At 38.9% G+C, this 23,532-nt stretch overlaps 1 protein-coding gene across 8 annotated transcripts in view; it reads right to left on the reverse strand.

Moving 5' to 3' along the window:
• Nucleotides 1-3,609: 3,609 nt before the first annotated feature.
• The window catches only part of LOC129780374 (lysosomal-associated transmembrane protein 4B), a 56,270-nt gene continuing 36,347 nt past the window's right edge, over nt 3,610-23,532 (reverse strand). For 2 of the 8 annotated variants that reach the window (XM_055788566.1, XM_055788565.1), the window contains one exon: nt 3,611-3,930. The gene's annotated coding sequence lies outside the window, so the exon portion shown is untranslated. Of the gene's footprint in view, nt 3,931-20,563; nt 20,690-20,821; nt 20,861-23,532 lie in introns of all 8 variants that reach the window. The other 6 variants (XM_055788562.1, XM_055788567.1, XM_055788569.1 and 3 more) reach the window with 6 other exon arrangements.

Raw genomic sequence — 23,532 nt, forward strand, 5'->3', positions numbered from 1 at the left:
CAGCTCGTTCAATAACTATGTTGTCTTGTCGATGTCCTCACGAAAAAAGAATTGGTTTCACCACCAGAATATCGTTTAAGTAGTCACTTTTGCTTTTCGTGCGTGATTGAATCGAGAGAAGGTATGGTTTACGATGGCAATTTGGAAGGCAAACTAGAGGGGAATGAACTCTCTGAGTATGAAAATTTCGGCGACTGAGCAATAATCGATTGAAAATTATATAATTTTCGCGATACGAAACATTTTCCGTTGCGCGCGCATACAATATTGGATACGAAAATATGCTACTAATGGGGAAGAATAATCTTCAGAAGCTTTCCTGCTAATTACATTTGATTGAAAAATTACAAAATCAAATGTATTTGGTCGCTGTGTTATATGGTTAGAAAACATTAAAATAAACTCTTCCGCATGAATGTATTTTTCAATTCCCAGGGAACTGGCAGATTATTTTTCAGCAACGATTAGATGTTTCCGGAATTTTCTCGATGCTGAATGGCATCCAAACGAAAATACTCCTTTCAGTTAGGCCTGTAAAAAACTTTTCTGAACTCTAATCCATCAAATTTGGAGCTCAGAAAAGGGCCGTTGATTATATGCTAAGCTAATATAGCACGCTCTCCTTGGATTCGACAGGCCAGCTGAATGTCCTTGGGCATGATGTGACGCGTTTTGCGTGAATAGCACACAAATTGGTATCTTCGAATAGGCCTCCTGCAGCGTCATAACCGCGGAATTTTGGAAGCGCAAGTCGGTTTCAATTCCACGAACCAAATGCTGCAAAGGTAGCTTGCGGATCAGCAATTCGGTCGACTTCTGATAGCGACGAATTTCACGCAAAGTTCCCGGTCGATAGCGATATGGCTTCTTCACACTTCCTTACCACCGAAAGACTAACGAACTGTCTGCTTGGTCCCAAACAAACGAGTGCTCACGATGCGAGAGTAGAGTAAGAAATGAAAGAAAGCAAAGGAAGCGTTTTTTTATAAACCATAGAAGTATAGAATGTAAACCCCACCCTTATTATATTCGCTGCTTACCCTGTGAGAGAAACGAATAACATCGAAGTAAGTATACACCCAGCAAACATTAAATCGTATAATTTTGCACGTGCCAAGTCTTACAAGAAATCCGAATAATGCACTCGAAAGTTTTAACCGCTGTTGAATTAAATTTCAGATAGCCGTGCGAGATAGCTGGTGGATGATAATCCAGACGACCGGAGTTCGAACCCATATCGGAGCAGTTTTCACCAAACGTCAATCTGTGTCATTTTAAACATTCATATTCCACTCCCAACACAAGTCAATCAAACAATTATTATTTCTACAAACATAAATACTCATATATCCCCAATTGCTCAGGATTTTAAACCGACTTGCGCTTCCAAAGTTCCGCGGTTGTGACGCTGCAGGAGGCCTATTCGAAGATACCAATTTGTGTACTATCCATGCAAAACGCATCACATCATGCCCAAGAACATCCTGCTGGCCCATCGTATCCGAGGAGAGCGTGCTATATTAGTTTAGCATATAATCAACGGCCTTATTCAGGGCTCCAAATTTGATGGATTAGAGTTCAGAAAAGTTTTTTACAGGCCGAACTGAAAGGAGCATTTAACGAAAATTGTGGTGTCGATGATAATTCGATACCGATAGGTTTCATGGATATGGATTTCATAATGAAGAATATGAAATATATGACATGATGTAGTGAATATATCCCCATACCGAAGAAATCACTTTGATGAAACTGCATTATAAAATTTTTTGTGTACGAACGCCGTAATCGATAGTCGACTCTAATTTGCGCTGGGTAATTTCCTCTGAGGACTCGATTCCTCCTTTGAGCATTAATAATCTCTTTCTGGCAAAACGAAGTGGTATGAATCACATTATTCGAAAGATAAAATGAAGATGTTTTCTGCCAATTTCCTTCAACCTCCATTAGAGGAGGCGATCTGGCGTAGTGGTAACATCCATGCCTCTCACGCTGAAGGTCACGAGTTCAATTCTCACTCCCGACATTCTTCCAAAAATGGAAGTACAAGTGACGAACCAGCCTAATGAGTTGAAAATCACTATAATACAGAAAAAAAAACTTCAACCTCCAAACATCTCTTTCTCCCGTTTGTCGTTTTTGCGTTCGCTATTCCTTTCTCACAACACCCATTTCTCGTTTGAGAAATTGTTGAGTAAACATCGTTTGCCAGTGCGCGTAGAGCGGGAATTCCTAAAGATTCATTGAAAAATTGAAAATAGATAATATATAAATAGCTTTCAAGATAATCGAAGTTAGCTTCACTACAACAGCGACACTATGCTCCAATCGCTGTTCAATTATAACTGAGTGGGTTTACGAGCGGCGCTCGCTTATATACCGATTGGTTATTTAAATAGCCTGTTTTTAAAGCAATTTTAAGGCTATTGAAACAAGTTTTTGGATGAAAAAGTAACAAGTATATAACGCGTAGACACTTTATCTTTCGAATGATGTGTTTATCATACCATTTCGTTCAGTTGTTTAAGAGCTATTAACGCTCAAAATCTCGGTCTCCAGCGTAACGCTTTCGAAACTTTGATTTTACACCCCGGTATAGAAATGAAAGACGTAGTCCTACGTCAATATATTTTCAATATTACTTAACAAGCTCAATATTTCCAAGCCCTGGTTGTGACACATGAGATTTTCGGATTTTCATTTCGTTTAGTGTTCGACAGTTCACGTTCACATAATCACATCACTTACCTTAGCGAATCTTGATTCTTATCGATTCCATGCGATTCTTTGATAATCGCAATGGGACCATGCTATAGAGGCGACCCTTTTGGCCGTGAATATCATACTAACATTCCTTCTCTCCCCCTAGTGATTGCAAGGAAGGAACTGACGTCGTTGTTGGCTATTTAAAGTTCTATGCACAGATGCTTGCAAAACGAGAAGGATTCGATACTCCCAAGCGTCATTCAGTGCGTTCTTTGTGCAATTTCGCTTGCTCAGGTCAATCACGGAGAGCAACTAAGCTCAAACTCAAGCTCCGATAGAAAAAAAACGCTGATTTTCCTTCTCTAATTGGAAATATATGAAAATATTTCAGCTCTTCAGTTTTCGTCAGCTTTCAGAAAACATATTGTACATGTACCTGGAAAATCTCGAAAAAGCCAAGAGAAATACAGAAATGGAAAATTAAAGAAAAGAGAGTCGAAAGGCAGGGAGAAAAAAGCTGAAGATTGTCGTCAAAACACGAATAGAGGAACAGAAGAAGAATTCTACGACCGATTAATACTATAATTTATTCGATTATTGGTTTTAATTCATTAACTTGTTTATAAAATAAAACATTGTGGCATCTCCTATTTAAAACAATTCATATATAACAATTTGATGATAGGCACAGAAAAAATAATTGACGAAATCGGGAACAACGATGATTCTGCCGATTGTAATTAGGAACGGAATGGAAATTAGGAATGCGGCAACGTTCACAACCGTATGTATTTGCTACCAAGTAGCAAATTTAAGAGCGTCAATACACAAGCAGTAGTTTTAGAGCTCAACATGATATTTCTTTTCAAAAATGTTTTAGGACAATAGAGCAATCAGTTTCATTAGTTTTTTTTTATTTTTCTACACAAAACAACCATTTTTTCATCAGTTTTTTGAAGATTATATCTTTCACTTTTGACCTGGTTCATTCCGAAGTTTACATTACGATTTAAGTTCGGCCACGAATCGATTTTTTACACTCCCTGAATAATCTGTTCTTTCAGATATTGAATTTTGTTAATCAAATCGAAGCTGACTGATACTCCCAATATTAGAATCATCTGTCATTTTCGGTTCGTAAGTATATGTCTTATTTCCAAATATTTCTTCTCCCATGGCATCCGAATCATCTAGCCCAGTAGCGATGGTGTCATCTGCAATTACCTAAAATAGAATTGTGAATTTAATATTTTGTAAATGTTTGCTAACAATTTAATTATTCCATTGCAAGTACACTGATGGACGCAAAAAAATATCATCGCCATTTGAAATCAAAGATCAATATTAAAAGTTTTTTCAATCTTTTTGGTATTCCAGTCAATACTATGTAAAAATAGGTAATTAGTAGACCGTTTTGCTATTTCAGCATCGTTTTCATCACCGATTCACCCCCCGGTCTTGACAGCTGCTTGTTTACATCTGACACAAACATATTTTTGTAGCTGTTTAGTGAACTTTTCGTGCGTACCCTTAGAAAAATCCTCGGTCGAAAACTACTAAATACATTTGGTAATGCAAAATTAGTAAAATGTACAAATTTTTTGTACATATTGTCAACAAACCCGCATCCCTACCAGAGATTAGTATATTTTACTCGATAACATTAGTAAGCTTGGATATTGTCATATCTGAAAATTGGTGACAAAAGCGCGTATTAACCATTTTCATTGTTCCTATAAGGCAATACGGAGGTATAATAAGGATATAATTCTGATACGTGCATTTTCGGCGAGAAAATGTAGCCGATATTGGGCTTCCGAATCATTGTTCTGCTTGACATATGTGTTTATTAGTACGGTCGAAAATGACTATAGATTGGTAGTGTTTACCAAAAAATTCGTTATATTTACTAATTATTTCTCTCAGTGTAGCGACGTGTTTTGACGCTGAGGAAACTTCTGGAAAATGGGTGGAAAGCAAATCTCAACTCAAATCCGATATTTGAATGTGATGATTTTCAGCGTAAGGAGTCTCAATGAAACACTGCTGAGAAGTATGAGGTAAGCCGTGGTGCGGCCCGCTGATCATTCGAAAGCATCAGATGCTCGACAGCTTGGCATACCGAACTACATCATGGACGACAAGCCGTATATAACGGTGGATGCCAACGACTGGCATGGAACCAGCAACTTTACGTCCCCTACCAAGGAGGTTAAATATAGCGTTTCGAGAATATTCGACCGACAGTTGGTTGGTGTGCGCACTCTTAACCAACCCAATTTTTCGGTGCTCATGAAACCTTTTGAGACAGTTTCAACGAAGTGGAAAATGAAAATGATAGTCAGATTCCATTAAAAAAATCAATTAGGGGAAGTAGGGGCATAGTGGTCACCCTAAGGATCATGCCCATTTCCTGCGCCCACATACCGTTTTTTAATTCCCTTTTTTGGAAAAATATTGGAGTTCAACTCACTGTTGTTCAAGATACCAAGCGGCATTTACTATAAAAACTTAAAATAGTACATTTTTCGTCATTAGAAAAAAAGTTGAAAAATCGAACATTTTTTTGACCGGGAGGTAAAGTGGTCATCGGGTGGGGGCAAAGTGGTCACTCGTATATATATATATATTGCTAAATGGGATAGATTTATGCGTTTTTTTCGTCCAAATTTGTTCAAATCATTATTGAAACAGTATGTACAGGGTTTTCCAACTTTAAATTCCGAAAGTAAATTGAAATAAAACACACTTAGAATTCGAATTTCGATGAAACTTTTATTTCAAATTAAAGTTTGGTTTATGCCATTATGTGTGAAATACAACATCATTCAAATGTCCACCTAGGACTTCCTCGCACACCTTGATCCGGAACAGGTAATTTTCGATGACTTTTCGGCACATATGGGGCGGTATCTCGGTCATAACTTCACGCACATTACGATGATGCACAGGTTTCACAATATCCACTACGGATCCAGTGTGTTCGAATTAACGCACTACATTAGCGATTGTGTGCTCTGTAGGCCGTCCATGACGACCAAAATCCGTCCGTAATGCTCGAAAAACATTTGCCGGTTTTTCATCATTTTTATAGTATAATTTAACAAAATTAACACGTTGTGCGATGCTAAAACGATCCATATTGCAAAATGGCGGACATTCAACTAACGATATGACGCTTTGGTTGACAGCTATGTCAAACGGTTATCAGCGCAGGGCTGTATACTTTCGGAAGCCCGAAATGGAAAACCCAGTACATTAGGATGTCAATGAAAATGATCATCTCTAATTTCAAAAAGTTACCCCATAAAAAATGTTCACCACCTCTAAAAAACATCCTATGCCAAATATCAGCTCAATCGGACTTAAGGGAGAGTGCGCAAAGCGGTCAAAGTAAAAACTTTTTTTGGGTAAAATTATAGTTTTTTTTTTGGAAAACTCAAGCTCACCGAAAAAAAGTGTTGATGCCAAATGTCTTGAAATTGCATTACTCGTCGAGATTCACTGTTATCTCGAAAAAAATTTTGTAAAAAAAATTTTTTTTTACACTTGGTCATTTTTCCGCCTGGAAAGTCGATTTTTGACAAAAATTTCTTTTTAGATAACTGTAAATCTCGACGTGTCATGCAATTTTAAGACATTGACATCAAAAAGTTTTTTGAAAACCCTGATTTCCGGTGAATTTTCGGTTTTCAAACAACTCAAATTTTAACGTCTGCAACACTAATAAATGAAGCTCCACTGAGCTAATATTTTGCATAGGGTATATTATCGTGCAAATCAATATTTCGCAACAAGTTCCGAATGAAAAATAGAGATAACTATTTTTATTCGCACTTAAAACCATACGTTTCGTCTCGTATTCCGAAAAAAAAGTCCCAGAGTATCGATTTTTGACAAGAATTTTTTTTTTCGAGATGAAACTAGATCTCAACGTTTCATGCAATTTAAGACATTTGGGGGAGGGTGATTTCTCGATTTTTAAAAAACTCAAACTTTGGCCGCTTTGCGCCACTCTCCCTTAAGTCCGATTGATCTGATATTTTGCATAGATTGTTTTTACGAGGTGGTGAACATTTTGTATAAGGTAGTAAGAAACACATACTGTTTAGCATAATGGAGCTTGGTTTAGTTGTTGTGGCATATTTTTCCAGGGTAAAAGGTCAAATTTTTCCACAAAAGGACCCCTTTAAGAGCAAAATGTGAAAAGGTATATCAGCTTTAGTATATGGAACATTGTAAGTCATTATCCACCACTGATCACTTTGCTCCCAAACATCAATGTAATTTCTACGTGGTTTAATAAAAGGATCTGATGATGTGCGAATACAGAAATAAAAGGGTCACCTCCGCACTCACCGAATACTTCCTTCAGAGCCTCCGTCACTCGAGCTGTCATCATCCGACCACATATGTCCCGGCGAGGCTACCACCAGTTTCTAGTCGGTGCCGGTTGGCTCCAACTAGCTTCGTAGCGTCCTCCTTCCTACGGGAAAGCTTACCCGCTCTACCGCGCATATCCGTGCAAAAAAACCCGTCCGATCGAACGGTAAATCTGGAGCCGCAGCAGCACTCCACAGAACCTCACTTCCCGAACCTCATGTCACGTTGCATGGCCTTCGTGGGATCCAGCAATCACCGTGTGCATCAGCCAACGCCCCAAAAAAAACTTCATCCTGTCCGTTCGGACGCCATTACCATTACCGGAGAAACACAAACACTACACGCACTAGCGCCAAGGAAATTTACGTCCGTTCAGGACGACGTAGCGCCTAGGAGACCCAGCTATGCGCACCAGCGCTTAACCAAAAAACACGTCCGTCTCGGACGACGGACGGTACCGAAGAGAGAAAGCAGGCTCTGTCAGTTCATTTTCATATCCTCTCCCTCTCTCTCTGCCCGTTCAATCCGCGTTGACGGCATTGAGCTTCGTATTACGAAATGGGGGAGTGGGCATAATAATATGGATTTGCGGAAGAAAAACAGGAAGTGGGTTATATCTATGGTATAACCGCAAGGGCGACGTAGGACTATCGTTGATTTAGAGATCATTTGTTTGAAGTTGAATCTAAATCCATCCTGAATGAATGAATAAATAAATATTTGGGTGACTTCAAAAACGAGAGTGTTACGTTGGAGACTCAAGGTTTTATGCATCCAATATTGGATACAAAAAACCTTGTTCTGAAGAATAATCTTCAGAAGCTTTCCTGCTAACTGCACTTGATTGACAAATCACAAAACCAAATGTATGTGGTAGCAGTATTATATGGATAGAAAACATTAAAATAAACTCGCTTGAATGTAATTCTCAATTCCAAGGGGAACTGGCAGATTATTTTTCAGCAACGATCATTTCTTTCTAGGTTTCCTCTCGATAACCAGCAAACGAAAAGAGTTGCGCGCGTGTATGTGTGTGTGTGGCGGCTGCTTCTATGTCTTCCCGAGGAACCGTATTTCGATGCTGATACTCTCTTGGTCACGAGAGTATCAGCATCGGCTTTTCTGCGCTCCCTCACAGTTAAAACAAACTGATTGCATTTCAGGTCAGGTCAGGCCAGGTAATGAATCCCTCGATCCCTCGCCGTTCAGCTCGTTCAGTAACGATGTTGTCTTGTCGATGTCCTCAGGCGTCGTGCACAAATTACGTAACGCTAAAAATCCGAATTTTGAACCGCCTCTCCCCCCCCCTTTCGTAACGCAATTTCCTATCTCTAATAAGCAGAAAGTAACGCAACATCTACCCCCTCCCCCCTTATCGCGTTACGTAATTTGTGCACGATGCCTCACGAAAAATGAATCGGTTTCACCACCAGAATATCATTTCAGTATGCTTTTCGTGCGTGATTGAATCGAGAGAAGGTGTGGTTTACGATGGCAATTTGGAAGGCAAACTAGAGGAGAATGAACTCTCTGAGTATGAAAATTTCGGCGACTGAGCAATAATCGATTGAAAATTATATAATTTTCGCGATACGAAACATTTTCCGTTTTTCATGTTATGCATCCAATATTGGATACGAAAATATCCTACTGATGGGAAAGAATAATCTTCAGAAGCTTTCCAGCTAATTACACTTGATTGAAAAATTACGAAATCAAATGTATTTGGTCGCTGTGTTCGCCATATAATTAGAAAACATTAAAATAAACTCTTTCGCATGGATGTATTCTTCAATTCCCAGGGAACTGGCAGATTATTTTTCAGCAACGATTAGATCTTTCCGGAATTTTCTCGATGCTGTATGGCATCCAAACGAAAATTCTCGTTTCAGTTTGGCCTGCAAAAAACTTTTCTAAACTCTAATCCATCAAATTTGGAGCCCTGAAAAGGGCCGATGATTATATGCTAAGCTAATATAGCACCCTCTCCTTGGATTCGATGGGCCAGCTGAATGTCCTTGGGCATGATGTGACGCGTTTTGCGTGGATAGCACACAAATTTGTATCTTCGAATAAGCCTCCTGCAGCGTCATAACCGCGGAACTTTGGAAGCGCAAGTCGGTTTTGAAGTCCTGAGCAATTCCACGATCCAAAAGCTGCAAAGGTAGCTTGCGGATCAGCAATTCGGTCGACTTCCGATAGCGATGAATTTCACGCAAAGTTCCCGGTCGATAGCGATGTGGCTTCTTCACCTATCCTGCGGCTGGTGCGCTTATCCGAGCTGCTTTCGTGTGCCTTACCACTGAAAGACTAACTATCTATCTACTTGGTCCCAAACAAACGAGTCGTCACGGTGCGAGAGTAGAGTAAGAAATGAACGAAAGCAAAGGAAGCGTCATTTTATAAACCATAAATGTATAGAATCTAAACCCCACCCTTATTATATTCGTTGCTTACCCTGAGAGAGAAACGAATAACATCGAAGTAAGTATACAGTAATGTATTTGAATCCGGACACTTTACGTTACATTTAATACCATACCGCAGCCACAACATTTTCTGCATGTTGAATTAATGCGATTGATAAGTAACTATCAAGAAACTATCAGTAACTATATTAGCAACTAATAATCGCATAAATTCAACATGAAAAAAATGTTATGGCTGTGGTATGATATTGAATGTAATGCAAAGTGTCCGGATTCAAAAGCATTACTGTAAAAAAGAGTTAACTCGACTGAAATTTTTTCGGTTCGACCTGCAAAAACGAAATTAAGAGCCCCCGCCGACTGCAGACTGACTTGTCGACCGATAGTTCGGTCGGCTTCTTAATCAGTACGGAGAAAAAAAGTCTGTAGTGTACAGCATAATGCATAGACGTAAGTATGAGCTTCCCCATCTCACATTCCAATAAGATTAATGGGTTTCCAAGTGGGCGCGCTACATACGGATACGAATGATTTCAATAACCTGTTTTCGAAGCTATCATTAAGCTATTGAAACAATTTTTCGACTCAATAAATAGCAATCATATAACTCTTGGACATTTTATCTTTTGTATGAAATGATTATCATACTGTTCCGTTGATCCGAAGCAGAATGAATCACGCTTAAAGAAGGAATGGATTTTTTCTTGGAATTTAGTCAGCAGAAATAATGCCCTTTCCCAACAATTAAAAACGACAAACGATAAACAGTTTCATCAAAGTGATTTCTTCGATATGGGGATATATTCACTACATCATGTCATATATTTCATATTTTTCATTATGAAATCCATATCCATGGCACCTATCGGTATCGAATTATCATCGACACCACGATTTTCGCTAAATGCTCCTTTCAGTTCGGCCTGTAAAAAACTTTTCTGAACTCTAATCCATCAAATTTGGAGCCCTGAAAAGGGCCGTTGATTATATGCTAAGCTAATATAGCACGCTCTCCTCGGATACGATGGGCCAGCTGGATGTCCTTGGGCATGATGTGACGCGTTTTGCATGGATAGCACACACATTGGTATCTTCTAATAAGCCTCCTGCAGCGTCATAACCGCGGAACTTTGGAAGCGCAAGTCGGTTTTGAAGTCCTGAGCAATTCCACGAACCAAATGCTGCAAAGGTAGCTTGCGGATCAGCAATTCGGTCGACTTCTGATAGCGACGAATTTCATGCGAAGTTCCCGGTCGATAGCGATGTGGCTTCTTCACGCTTCCTGCGGCTGATGCGCTTATCCGAGCTGCTTTCGTGGTGCCTTACCACCGAAAGATTAACGAGCTGTCTGCTTAGTCCCGATGAAACGAGTCCTCACGGTGCGAGAGTAGAGTAAGAATTGAACGAAAGCAAGGGAAGTGTCATTTTATAAAACATAAAAGAATCGAATGTAAACCCCACCCTCTTTATTGTATAAGCTTACTGTATACTCACGAATATAATAAGGGTGGGATTTAGATTCTATACTTTTATGGTTTATAAAATGACACTTCCTTTGCTTTCGTTCATTTCTTACTCTACTCTCGCACCGTGAGGACTCGAGCTCGTTAGTCTTTCGCAGACAGCTCGTTAGTCATTCGGTGGTAAGACACACGAAGTCAGCTCGGATAAGCGCACCAGTAGCAGGATAGGTGGAGAAGCCACATCGCTATCGACCGGGAACTTTGCGTGAAATTCATCGCTATCGGAAGTCGACCGAATTGCTGATCCGTAAGCTACCTTTGCAGCATTTGGTTCGTGGAATTGCTCAGGACTTCAAAACCGACTTGCGCTTCCAAAGTTCCGCGGTTATGACGCTGCAGGAGGCTTATTCGAAGATACCAATTTGTGTGCTATCCATGCAAAACGCGTCACATCATGCCCAAGGACATCCAGCTGGCCCATCGTATCCGAGGAGAGCGTGCTATATTAGCTTAGCATATAATCAACGGCCCTTTTCAGGGCTCCAAATTTGATGGATTAGAGTACAGAAAAGTTTTTTACAGGCCGAACTGAAAGGAGCATTTAGCGAAAATCGTGGTTTCGATAATAATTCGTTACCGATAGGTGCCATGGATATGGATTTCCTTATGAAGAATATGAAATACATGACATGATGTAGTGAATATATCCGAAGAAATCACTTTGGTGAAACTGCATTATAAAATTATTTGTGTACGAATGCCGCAATCGATAGTCGACTCTAATTTGCGCTGGGTAATTTCCTCGGAGGACTCGATTCATCCTTTGAGCATTAATAATCTCTTTCTGGCAAAACGATGTGGTATGAATCACATTATTTGAATGATAGAATGAAGAAGTTTCTGCCAATTTCCTTCAACCTCCAAACGTATCTTTCTCCCGTTTGTCGTTTTCGCGTTCGCTAATCCTCTCTCACAACACCCATTTCTAGTTTGAGAAATTGTTGAGTAAACATTGTTTGCTAGTGCGCGTAGAGCGGGAATTCCTAAAGATTCATTGCACCTCTAATAAATTGCCGAAAGACGTGGTCTTACGTTGATCGCACTTGATTGAAAAAATCCAAAACGAAATGTATTTGGTCGAAGCATTATATGAGTAGAAAGCAAATAATCGCTCGAAAATGACTTGATTTTCGCGATGTGAAACATTTTCCGTTTTTCATGTTATGCATCCAATATTGGATACGAAAATTTCCACTGATGGGGAAAAAAATATTCAGAAGCTTTCCTGTTAATTGCGATTGATTGAAAAATAACAAAACCAAATGTATTTGGTTGCAGTGTTATATGGATAGAAAACATTAAAATAAACTATTTCGCATGAATGTATTTTTCAATTCCCAGGGGAACTGGCAGATTATTTTTCAGCAACGATGATAGCAACGAGAATTCCACGCGTGTATGTGTGTGTGTGTATGTGTGGCGGCTGCTCCGATGTTTCAAGCGGAACCGTGGCATCACTCTCCTCCTGATGGATTCCCTTTTGGCCTTAGGTGCACAAACAGGCTCTTGGTGACACCGTTCATCAGCGCATTCATGATAAACGAAATTAGCTTCACAACAACAGCGACAACATGCTCCAATCGCTGTTCAATCATAACTGAGTGGGTTAACGAGCGCCGCTCGCTTATATACCGATTTTTGATTTCAATAGCCTGTTTTGAAAGCAATTTTAAGACTATTGAAACAAGTTTTTGGATGAAAAAGTAACAAGTATATGACGCGTAGACATTTTATCTTTCAAATGAAGTGTTTATCATACCATTTCGTTCAGTTGTTTAAGAGCTATTAACGCTCAAAATCTCGGTCTCCAGCGTAACGCTTTCGTTCTCGAAACTTTGGTTTTACACCCCGGTATAGAAATGAAAGACGTAGTCCTACGTCAAAAAATACACTTTTAAAATCAAAATTATGAATGAAAATTATTTTTTCCAAATCAATTTAGTACTCTATGTAAATGAAAATCCCTTTTGCTTGCGAGTAGTGAAAAAATATCATACAAAAATTGTGTCTAAAGATAATGTTATATTATAATGGTAAGTTTTGGTGAGAATATCTGTAAATTCATAGAAAATAATTGAAACTGGGGTCAGACAAACGTATTTATAGTGGGCAAATAACGCAAAGAAAAAAATTTCATACATATTTTAACAAATTAAAACTGTCTTAGACCCGACTAATCTGATAGAGAATAGTTAGCCTCATACAAACTAATATCGTATCTAGATGTCGACACCATTCCGCCGTCAACGCGAATGCTTTCGCCGTGACAGTGGGTGCGATTGTGTAGGGGTGTACTGCATGCATTCGTGAGCTGAAGCGTCTTAAGCGCGATTCACATACAACACCCACGTCACGTTCACGTTCCGTCTCGTCATGTTACGTCAGTTATTCTTCCATGCAATTCCTATTGAAGCGTTTACATACACCAGCAACGGCAAGTCGAAGTTGCTGTTGCCGGTGTATGTGAATGTTTGCATAAGAACTGCATAGAAGAATAATTATCGCAACGTCACGGGACGGAATGTGAACGTGACGTGGATGTTGTATGTGAATCGCACTTTATCCAGACGCCCAAAACGTTACAGTCCTCCTTATTCCGCGCGGCGAGTGACGTGAGATAGCAAAGTTTCTCGCTTCATTGTGGAAGCTACCTTACTTTTCAACTTCTTTTTGATACCCGAGTCGATAACATATGAGGACACGACTTCAAATCTCACCTAGTGACAAACTAAAGTCACGCCATTCGCCTACGGGAATGCAGTGACTTGAGCAATCTCACCTCATTCGCCGCGCGGAATAAAGGGGAGTGAGTTAGAGATTGAGCCGATTGAATAAAATATTTGTTTGTTTTTTTTTGTTCACCCTCCTTGAATATGTGAACAGTCGTCCAAAATGAAGAATTGTCTAAGATAGAATATTGAATAAACCCAATTTCACGAGGAAATTCCTTAGATACGATGCGCACAGAACTACAGCTACAGATGGCTATCGAGAGAGCGATTTCTGTTTTGACGTAGAACTACGTCTTTCATTAAGGGTGTCAAATGAAAAAAAAACAGGCCACACTTTAATGAAATTGGCGGATTTTGGCGATTTACAAACTAAACGAATCGGAAATTTGTTTAATATGCTATACATTAAAATACCCTGGTTTGTAAATGGTTAAAATTCATGAAAACTTTAGGCGTTCCCATTTTCCCATACATTTGTCTGCTTTCCCGAACAGAGCTGTCAATAATGAGCAACTTATCGACGAGCAACGAAGGAGAAGTTGTAGCATTTGAAGTCTCCTCTAACAAAGGAAAAGAAGAAGAATGAAGGGGAACACTTGCCTAGAGTATAAACAGTGGATCTCACTGAGGCAAACTTTCAGTCTCGTTCTGTATTCAAACCAATGAACATCGCTTGTTCTTCTTTGTTTTGCGTGATCACATGTCTTCGTTCCGGATTGAGCTGTGGACGCCACCAAATTTTTCACTCGCTGATGTCTCTGGCATTGCAATCATTGCATCAAACTGACGCCATTGCATTAAGGTTCTGAGCTACACAATTGTGTGGGGAATCATCAAGCATCGTCGGCTCACCAAGAAAGTAAATGTTTTTCGGTGGTAAGGCACCACGAAAGCAGCTCGGATAAGCGCATCAGCCGCAGGAAGCGTGAAGAAGCCACATCGCTATCGACCGGGAACTTCGCATGAAATTCGTCGCTATCAGAAGTCGACCGAATTGCATTATTTCTGCTGACTAAATTCCAAGAAAAAATCCATTCCTTCTTTAAGCGTGATTCATTCTGCTTCGGATCAACGGAACAGTATGATAATCATTTCATACAAAAGATAAAATGTCCAAGAGTTATATGATTGCTATTTATTGAGTCGAAAAATTGTTTCAATAGCTGAATGATAGCTTCGAAAACAGGTTATTGAAATCATTCGTATCCATATGTAGCGCGCCCACTTGGAAACCCATTAATCTTATTGGAATGTGAGATGGGGAAGCTCATACTTACGTCTATGCATTATGCTGTACACTACAGACTTTTTTTCTCCGTACTGATTAATAAGCCGACCGAACTATCGGTCGACAAGTCAGTCTGCAGTCAAAATGAAAAAATTTCAGTCGAGTTAACTCTTTTTTACAGTAATGCTTTTGAATCCGGACACTTTGCATTACATTCAATATCATACCACAGCCATAACATTTTTTTCATGTTGAATTTATGCGATTAATAGTTGCTAATATAGTTACTGATAGTTTCTTGATAGTTACTTATCAATCGCATTAATTCAACATGCAGAAAATGTTGTGGCTGCGGTATGGTATTAAATGTAACGCAAAGTGTCCGGATTCAAATACATTATTGTATACTTACTTCGATGTTATTCGTTTCTCTCTCAGGGTAAGCAACGAATATAATAAGGGTGGGGTTTAGATTCTATACTTTTATGGTTTATAAAATGACGCTTCCTTTGCTTTCGTTCATTTCTTACTCTACTCTCGCACCGTGACGACTCGTTTGTTTGGGACCAAGCAGATAGCTAGTTAGTCTTTCAGTGGTAAGGCACACGAAAGCAGCTCGGATAAGCGCACCAGCCGCAGGATAGGTGAAGAAGCCACATTGCTATCGACCGGGAACTTTGCGTGAAATTCATCGCTATCGGAAGTCGACTTCAAAACCGACTTGCGCTTCCAAAGTTCCGCGGTTATGACGCTGCAGGAGGCTTATTAGAAGATACCAATTTGATTTCGTAATTTTTCAATCAAGTGTAATTAGCTGGAAAGCTTCTGAAGATTATTCTTTCCCATCAGTAGGATATTTTCGTATCCAATATTGGATGCATAACATGAAAAACGGAAAATGTTTCGTATCGCGAAAATTATATAATTTTCAATCGATTATTGCTCAGTCGCCGAAATGTTCATACTCAAAGAGTTCATTCTCCTCTAGTTGCCTTCCAAATTGCCATCGTAAACCACACCTTCTCTCGATTCAATCACGCACGAAAAGCATACTGAAATGATATTCTGGTGGTGAAACCGATTCATTTTTCGTGAGGCGTCGTGCACAAATTACGTAACGCGATAAGGGGGAGGGGGTAGATGTTGCGTTACTTTCTGTTTATTAGAGATAGGAAATTGCGTTACGAAAGGGGGGGGGGGAGAGGTGGTTCAAAATTCGGATTTTTAGCGTTACGTAATTTGTGCACGACGCCTGAGGACATCAACAAGACAACATCGTTACTGAACGAGCTGAACGGCGAGGGATCGAGGGATTCATTACCTGGCCTGACCTGACCTGAAATGCAATCAGTTTGTTTTAACTGTGAGGGAGCGCAGAAAAGCCGATGCTGATACTCTCGTGACCAAGAGAGTATCAGCATCGAAATACGGTTCCTCGGGAAGACATAGAAGCAGCCGCCACACACACACATACACGCGCGCAACTCTTTTCGTTTGCTGGTTATCGAGAGGAAACCTGGAAAGAAATGATCGTTGCTGAAAAATAATCTGCCAGTTCCCCTTGGAATTGAAAATTACATTCAAGCGAGTTTATTTTAATGTTTTCTATCCATATAATACTGCGACCACATACATTTGGTTTTGTGATTTGCCAATCAAGTGCAGTTAGCAGGAAAGCTTCTGAAGATTATTCTTCAGAACAAGGTTTTTTGTATCCAATATTGGATGCATAAAACCTTGAGTCTCCAACGTAACACTCTCGTTTTTGAAGTCACCCAAATATTTATTTATTCATTCATTCAGGATGGATTTAGATTCAACTTCAAACAAATGATCTCTAAATCAACAATAGTCCTACGTCACCCTTGCGGTTATACCATAGATATAACCCACTTCCTGTTTTTTGATATGGCTGAGGGCGGGAAGGATCCCCCATCGACGCCATTGAATATTTCCGATACCGATCCTCCTCCTGAAGAGCAGGAAGATGAAGCAGAAATTGAGGAAGAAACTTCTGTATATGAAGTTGGAAGTTCCGAAAATGAGGACATTGACGAAAAATAGGATTTTCGTCCAAAAGAATACCCTGAAGGCTCCAAAGGCCCATTCATAGTTATAAGGCAAACATTGTCGAAATAATGAACTCTCGGCCCCGTTAGATTGACGCCATATGAGCCTTAATAAAAATATATATTTTGGATAAAAAAAACTGATTCTACAATGAAAAAACCATTTCAGAGATTATTCTACCATGCAATTGTTTCTAAAATTTCACAGCATTATAGAATAATATCCGAAGTTATAAACAAGCAACTTATATAAAATAACAGCGTAGTTCTACGTCAACAATGCGGTCGTATCTTGGATGAAACCTATATTTTTATTCATATTTTAATATGCGACTAGAGATGGGCAAACCGTTCATGAACTGTTCAAAAGAACTAGTTCACCAAAAAGAGTGAACGAACGGTCGTTCTTTTTGACTGGGCAACAGTTCACATGAACTGCTTACCCAGTTCAGAACGAACTGTGTAAGGCGTGGTGCACAAAATTACGTAATGCGATAAGAGGAGGGGAGGGGGGTCCAGGTTGCGATACGTTCTGTGTGTAGATAGGGGGGAGGGGGTCCAAAATCCGGATTTTTAGCGTTACGTAATTTGTGCACGACACTAAGAAGACCGCTGAGTGAACTGTGTATCCAGTTCAGTTCAGAACGAACTGTGTATGCAGTTCAGAACCAGTTCAGAACGAACTGTGTACGATGACCGCTGGCGGAGCTGTGTATACAGTTCGGAACGAAATGACTACTGCTGAACTGTGCATACAGTTCAGAACGAACTGTGTATGATGATCGGTGTATAAGAGGAAGGTGAGCGAACGAGTGATAGATGAATGCTGCTGCAAGGTAAATAGTCCTCAAATTAATGAATGGAAACAAACGATAGCCCCATGAAATAACAAAAATAAGATGTTGATATTGTCGTTTTCATTAAAAAACGCAATATTTTAGGATACGGTGGTTCTTAAATTGAATTGTTCGATTATTCATCAAATAAAGTTTTAATTTCATATTTTTGAGGTTAAATATTTCAGTAAGATATGTAAATCTATCTCACCGAAAAATACAGTTAACAGCGAAACGATTCAAACTGTCTTTTTCAACAGCAAATAAAAATTTGCGTCGCTGATATGAAATGTTTTTATATTATATCATATTGTGCTCGATAATTTCGAGAAAGTCGTTCGCGTTTCGGTATAGTTTTGCTATAGCAGTTATTGCAAAACATCGTAAGAAAAGCAGCGCAACGTTAGTTTGAATGAATCACGGCTCAAACTAAATCAAAATTCCAAAATGATAGTTTGATTTTCTATTCTGCTAAGATATGTTTAACGAAATTCGGACATATAATTATTTGCTAACAGCATTTTATGAATGAACAGAACAGTCCTACATGACATCTCACACTTTTTTTTACTTGCTTTGGCATATCCCTCTAATGTGCGAAAGAGTGAGTGAACTGCTCAAAAGAACTAGTTCACTTAAGTGTACGGTTGGTCACTGAATGGTTCATAAAAGTGAAAGGTTTTGCTCATGCGACAGTACAGGGTGGCTCAAAATTCATGAAAATCATCGAACATAAGGTGACTATCAATACGGCAGCTATAGTCAATAGTTATACTATCAAACGAGCAGGTGACCACTTTTTCCCCAGTGACCAATTTGCCCCCACTACCCCTACTAAAGAAATCGACTGTGCGAAAACATTTCGAATCGATCACTATCACGTTCCTTACATTTGGTGGTCATCGAACTCCAAGCAGTACCCCCAATTCGCGAGGTTTGCTAGAGTTTATTTTTCAGCTCCTTGCAGTAGTGTTTACAGTGAAACACTGTTATCTGAAACTGGCCTGATGTACGAAGCAAAGCGTAATCGGTAGGTTAGAAAATTTCTAATAAAATAATGTTATAATAATTCTAATGTTAATGTTAATGAATTGATGTTATAAGTTAATTTAATTTAAGTTAATTTCGAAAAAAAAATGTTTATCTTGTGTTAATGAGAAATTATTGATATTTTTCCTAATATCCGGTATCCGGCCGGGTAGTGGGTCACTATCAATTAATTAGTAACCGATAATTATTTTGATTTTATAGAATAATTTATCATTGAATATTTATTAGGATGACCTTTGAGTTTCTTGAGTCTTACAGATCAAGAATCAATAATTTAGTTTTGAGGAGGCTGAATAAAATGACTATTGGAACTGAATGAAGTTAAAAAATATATATTTTTTTGAATGAAGTTAAAAAATATATAGTTTTTTTTTGACGTAGAACTATGTCTTTCAGAAAGTGTGCCAAATCAGAAAACAGGTCACGTTTTTATGAAATAAAGTTAACGTTAATAACTATTTTCACTATGAACGAACTCTCATGATTTGCATACCAATCGAATCGGAAGTTCTCTAAGATTTGTTTGATATGCTATACATTACAATTCGCTAATCTCTAAACGGTTTAAATTCATGAAAACTGGAAGAACTTCCTTTTTTCGCATACATTTGTTCTGCCGATTTGTGTGCTAACCCTATCCGTATTTTCATTTCTTAACAGATCGGAAAGATGTTTGCATCAATTGATAGGAAATATTTGTACGCGTCTATTAATAAAGTATTATTTTTCATGAGATTAACAATTCAATAACTGTGAAATGTCAGTACTTTTGTACTCGCTTGTCGTTGTGCAGACCAGAATATGTTTCCCTAAAACGTTCTTTTAAACTGAGAAGCATGGGAAAATCGTCATTTCAGATACTAGAGGTAAATGAACTTCCGCGGTTCGAGAATTAAGTAAACATGAGATGTGTAATAATTTCAAAGGAAAATGTAAAATACAATGATCGTTTGACAATTCTTCCGTTCACATATTTTTGTAGTCCTAGGCATCATATCAAACGTAGAAGGACGTTCATCAAATTTATTTGTAACGAAGAACATAATCTATTACAAAAAATTCGATGCATTCTAAAATAATATTCGAAATGATTAACAAGTGGATTGCATAATATAATTGCATAATTCTACGTCGAAAATATGCGGTCGTGTCCTAGATACAACCCCTTACATTTTTTTCCATTTAATTATATCTGCTTTTACTTTAAAACGCTTAAAAACACACAATAGCAAAACTACAGAGACATGCGCAATCTGTGATACCGTGCGCGAGTATAGGAGTTATAATTTTGCGCGCGAGTACAGGAGGGTTAAAAATTTGTTTTATCGTCAAGTACTACATTAATTTTCGAATTACTTTTTGATACAGTCAAGCCTAACATTTTAACAATTAGTAATGCGCAAAAGATTGGCCACCACTGCAATAGACTATAGCAATGTTGTTCAGATGAAAATGCGAAGAACTTTAGTTCACTATTTATATCTTGATTGTACTTTCAATGACAAGTTCAGTTCTTTTGCCAGTACAAGTCAAACGTCAAACTCACGGAAAATATCTATAGTCAAAATGCTAGTAATAACATAGAAAACTACAGATTCTGCACTTACATATTCTGGCTGGAACTTCATAAATCTCGCTTTATCGTCCATTGTTGGTGATGCTGAGTCAAGTTGTGATTTGATCCCTAATAGCACCGTCTGAGTTTTATAGTAATCGAGTTGTTTCTGCATATCCTGTTAAGGAGCAAAACAATATTTTTAAACATCTATAGAAACAAAATTGCTAATTTATATGTTATACGTTATACCATACCTCAGAAGATTCTTAGTTCAACAATATAAAAATTATTATAGGAGAGTACTTACATTGCTTCAAACGTTTTCTTCTCTCTATTGTATTTGTATCTGATACAGGGATGAAACGAGATATTTTAATTTTGATATTATCATGTCATATAAATAATTGTATGTTTTGTGAGTGAATACCGTTAATTGTGCATTCTATTCTCTCTATAAAATGGTTCGTATTTATCTCAGAAAAGTTCTGGAAGTTATAGAATTGTTTTATTTTTTTATTAATAACATGACGTACGCACAGCGCTTGGATTTTGAATGAACTGAATATGAGCCAATGCCCTTCATTCGTTTTCCAATTCATGAACGGTGCTCCCTTTGAACCATCCAGCGGTGCAAAGCGAATTCCCTTGATTCACAGCCATCGACATCGGTGAACCATCAACATTCGAAGCTTGAATTTCAAACTGCATTCCTCAATCGATAGTTGAAAGAGCCAGACGCTTATTGTTCGCGTCTCTGCTACAAATCAAAGCTGGTGAAGTTTTTTTCCCCCTCCGCCAAAGTGCCTTTGGTTTTTTTTTCTTTGACCGTTCGTGGCAAGATAAGTGCCGTTAATACCCGGAACAGCGAGGAAGCAGCACCTCTCCGGCAACGCCGGACCGGCGATCTGAGAATTGGTTCCAGCGGCATCGATTTCATCATAGAGAAGTATAATCAACAACAACTTTTGCCGTCACGCTATTGTGTTTACCTCGTAGCGTGCGGCGTTGTATAGCTTCGAATAGGGGTGTTCAAGGTTGTTCGGACACCGCAAATTAGTATTTTGTTTTTTTTTGGAAGATTTTTTTTTTTGATATATATATATTTATATATTTTTCTTAAATTTAAGTTAATTATTAGTCTAAGTTAGTTTTAAGTTGAGTTTTTGAGCGCGCGTGCGTGTGTGTGTGTGTTTTTTTTTCATAGACGGTTGCGCACCGCTTGCGCAACCGTTATGACATCTACCGATGCCATTGTTGCGCGGACGCGCTATTATCAATCGACCTCAAAGGGACCATGGGTTGTTTTCTTTCGGCCCAAGGGAAAATCGTTGAGAACTCTTGATATTTCAAGAGATTTGCTGCGTCAATTTTCGGGCGTCTCGATACATAAAGAGAGACCGGATAAACTGCGTGTAGAAGCACTGACTTTTGATGTGGCCAACAAGATTGTTGACCACGAAGTTTTTAACAGGGAATATCACATCTACATCCCTTCTCGAGAGGTGGAGATAGAAGGCGTAGTAACCGACGCGAGTCTGAGTGTCGATGAATTGAAAAAAGCTTCGGGTTCTTTCAAAAACTCGATGATAGGTGATCTTGTAAAGATCCTGGATGTTAGAAACCTGCATTCAGCATCTTTGGAAGAAAACAAAAAAGTTTATAAGCCCTCGCACTCTTTTCGGATTACTTTCGCAGGTTCTGTTCTCCCAAACTATGTGAAAGTAGAAAATATTTTTTCCCAGTGCGCCTGTTTGTACCGGGTTTATAATTGTACCAACTGTAAAAAGTTGGGACACTCGTTTAGCCACTGCGGCAACAAATTTCGTTGCGGTAAATGTGGCGAGAAACATAGTGAGGATTCTTGCACACAAACAGTGGAAAAATGTATCCACTGTGGCGAGAATCCTCACCCTCTACAGGAGTGCCCGAGGTACAAACAGCACTCCGATAAAGTGAAGCGTTCTATCGCTGGACGCTCCAAGCGGACTTATGCTGAAATGCTAAAGACCGCATCAGCCGCTCAAGATGAAAACCAATTTTCGGTTTTGTCATCTCAAGAATCGGACTCTGATTCTGATGAGAGTCATACTACGGCTGCACCAGAACTTTCAATAAAGGATGAGTCATCAAAAAGAAAGCTCTCTTCACCAACGGTGCACCGTAAGAAACCTAAAGTGACCCTCGGAAGATTGTCTAATTCCAAGGGTAATAGTAATAAAAAAACGAATCCGAAGGCTCCTTCTCAGCCAGTTCCTGGTTGCAGCAAGGATTTTACGTCATTACCCAGAGAAGAGAGAAATAAAAACGCTGCTCCTCGAACTTCTCGTAGAAAATTCGCGTCTAATCGAGGATTGATAGCTTTTTCGGACATTGTGGACTTCATACTAAACACGTTAAAAATTCAAGACCCCCTCAGAAGCTTTATTTCTGCCTTGCTTCCATCTTTAAAGTCTTATCTTAAGCAATTGACTGCTTCATGGCCCCTCCTTGCATCAATCATATCATTCGATGGATAATTCCCCTAGCGTAGTAGAAGATATGATCAATGTGCTACAATGGAACTGCCGTAGTCTAGTGCCAAAACTAGATTCGTTCAAATTTTTACTTCAAAATTATGATTGTGATATATTTGCCCTCTCTGAAACATGGCTCTCTTCTGACACTGAACTCAACTTCCACGATTTTAACATTATTCGCCTGGATAGAAATGATTCTTATGGAGGAGTACTTTTAGGGATCAAAAAGTGCTACTCTTTCTATAAAATTCCTCTCCCAGCTCTATCAGACGTCGAAATTGTCGCGTGTCAAATAACTGCAAAGAATAAAGAACTTTGCATAGCTTCAGTATACGTTCCTCCAAATACTAACATTAGCCGTAGTCATCTTTGGAATCTGGTCTCGATTCTCTCATCCCCAGTTCTAATTCTGGGTGATATGAACTCTCATGGTACTGGGTGGGGTGATCCTTATGATGACGCCAGAGCGGCTATTTTTTACGATTTATGTGACGATTTCAAC

Source organism: Toxorhynchites rutilus, chromosome 3, assembly GCF_029784135.1.
Source record: "Toxorhynchites rutilus septentrionalis strain SRP chromosome 3, ASM2978413v1, whole genome shotgun sequence".
NCBI lineage: Eukaryota > Metazoa > Arthropoda > Insecta > Diptera > Culicidae > Toxorhynchites > Toxorhynchites rutilus.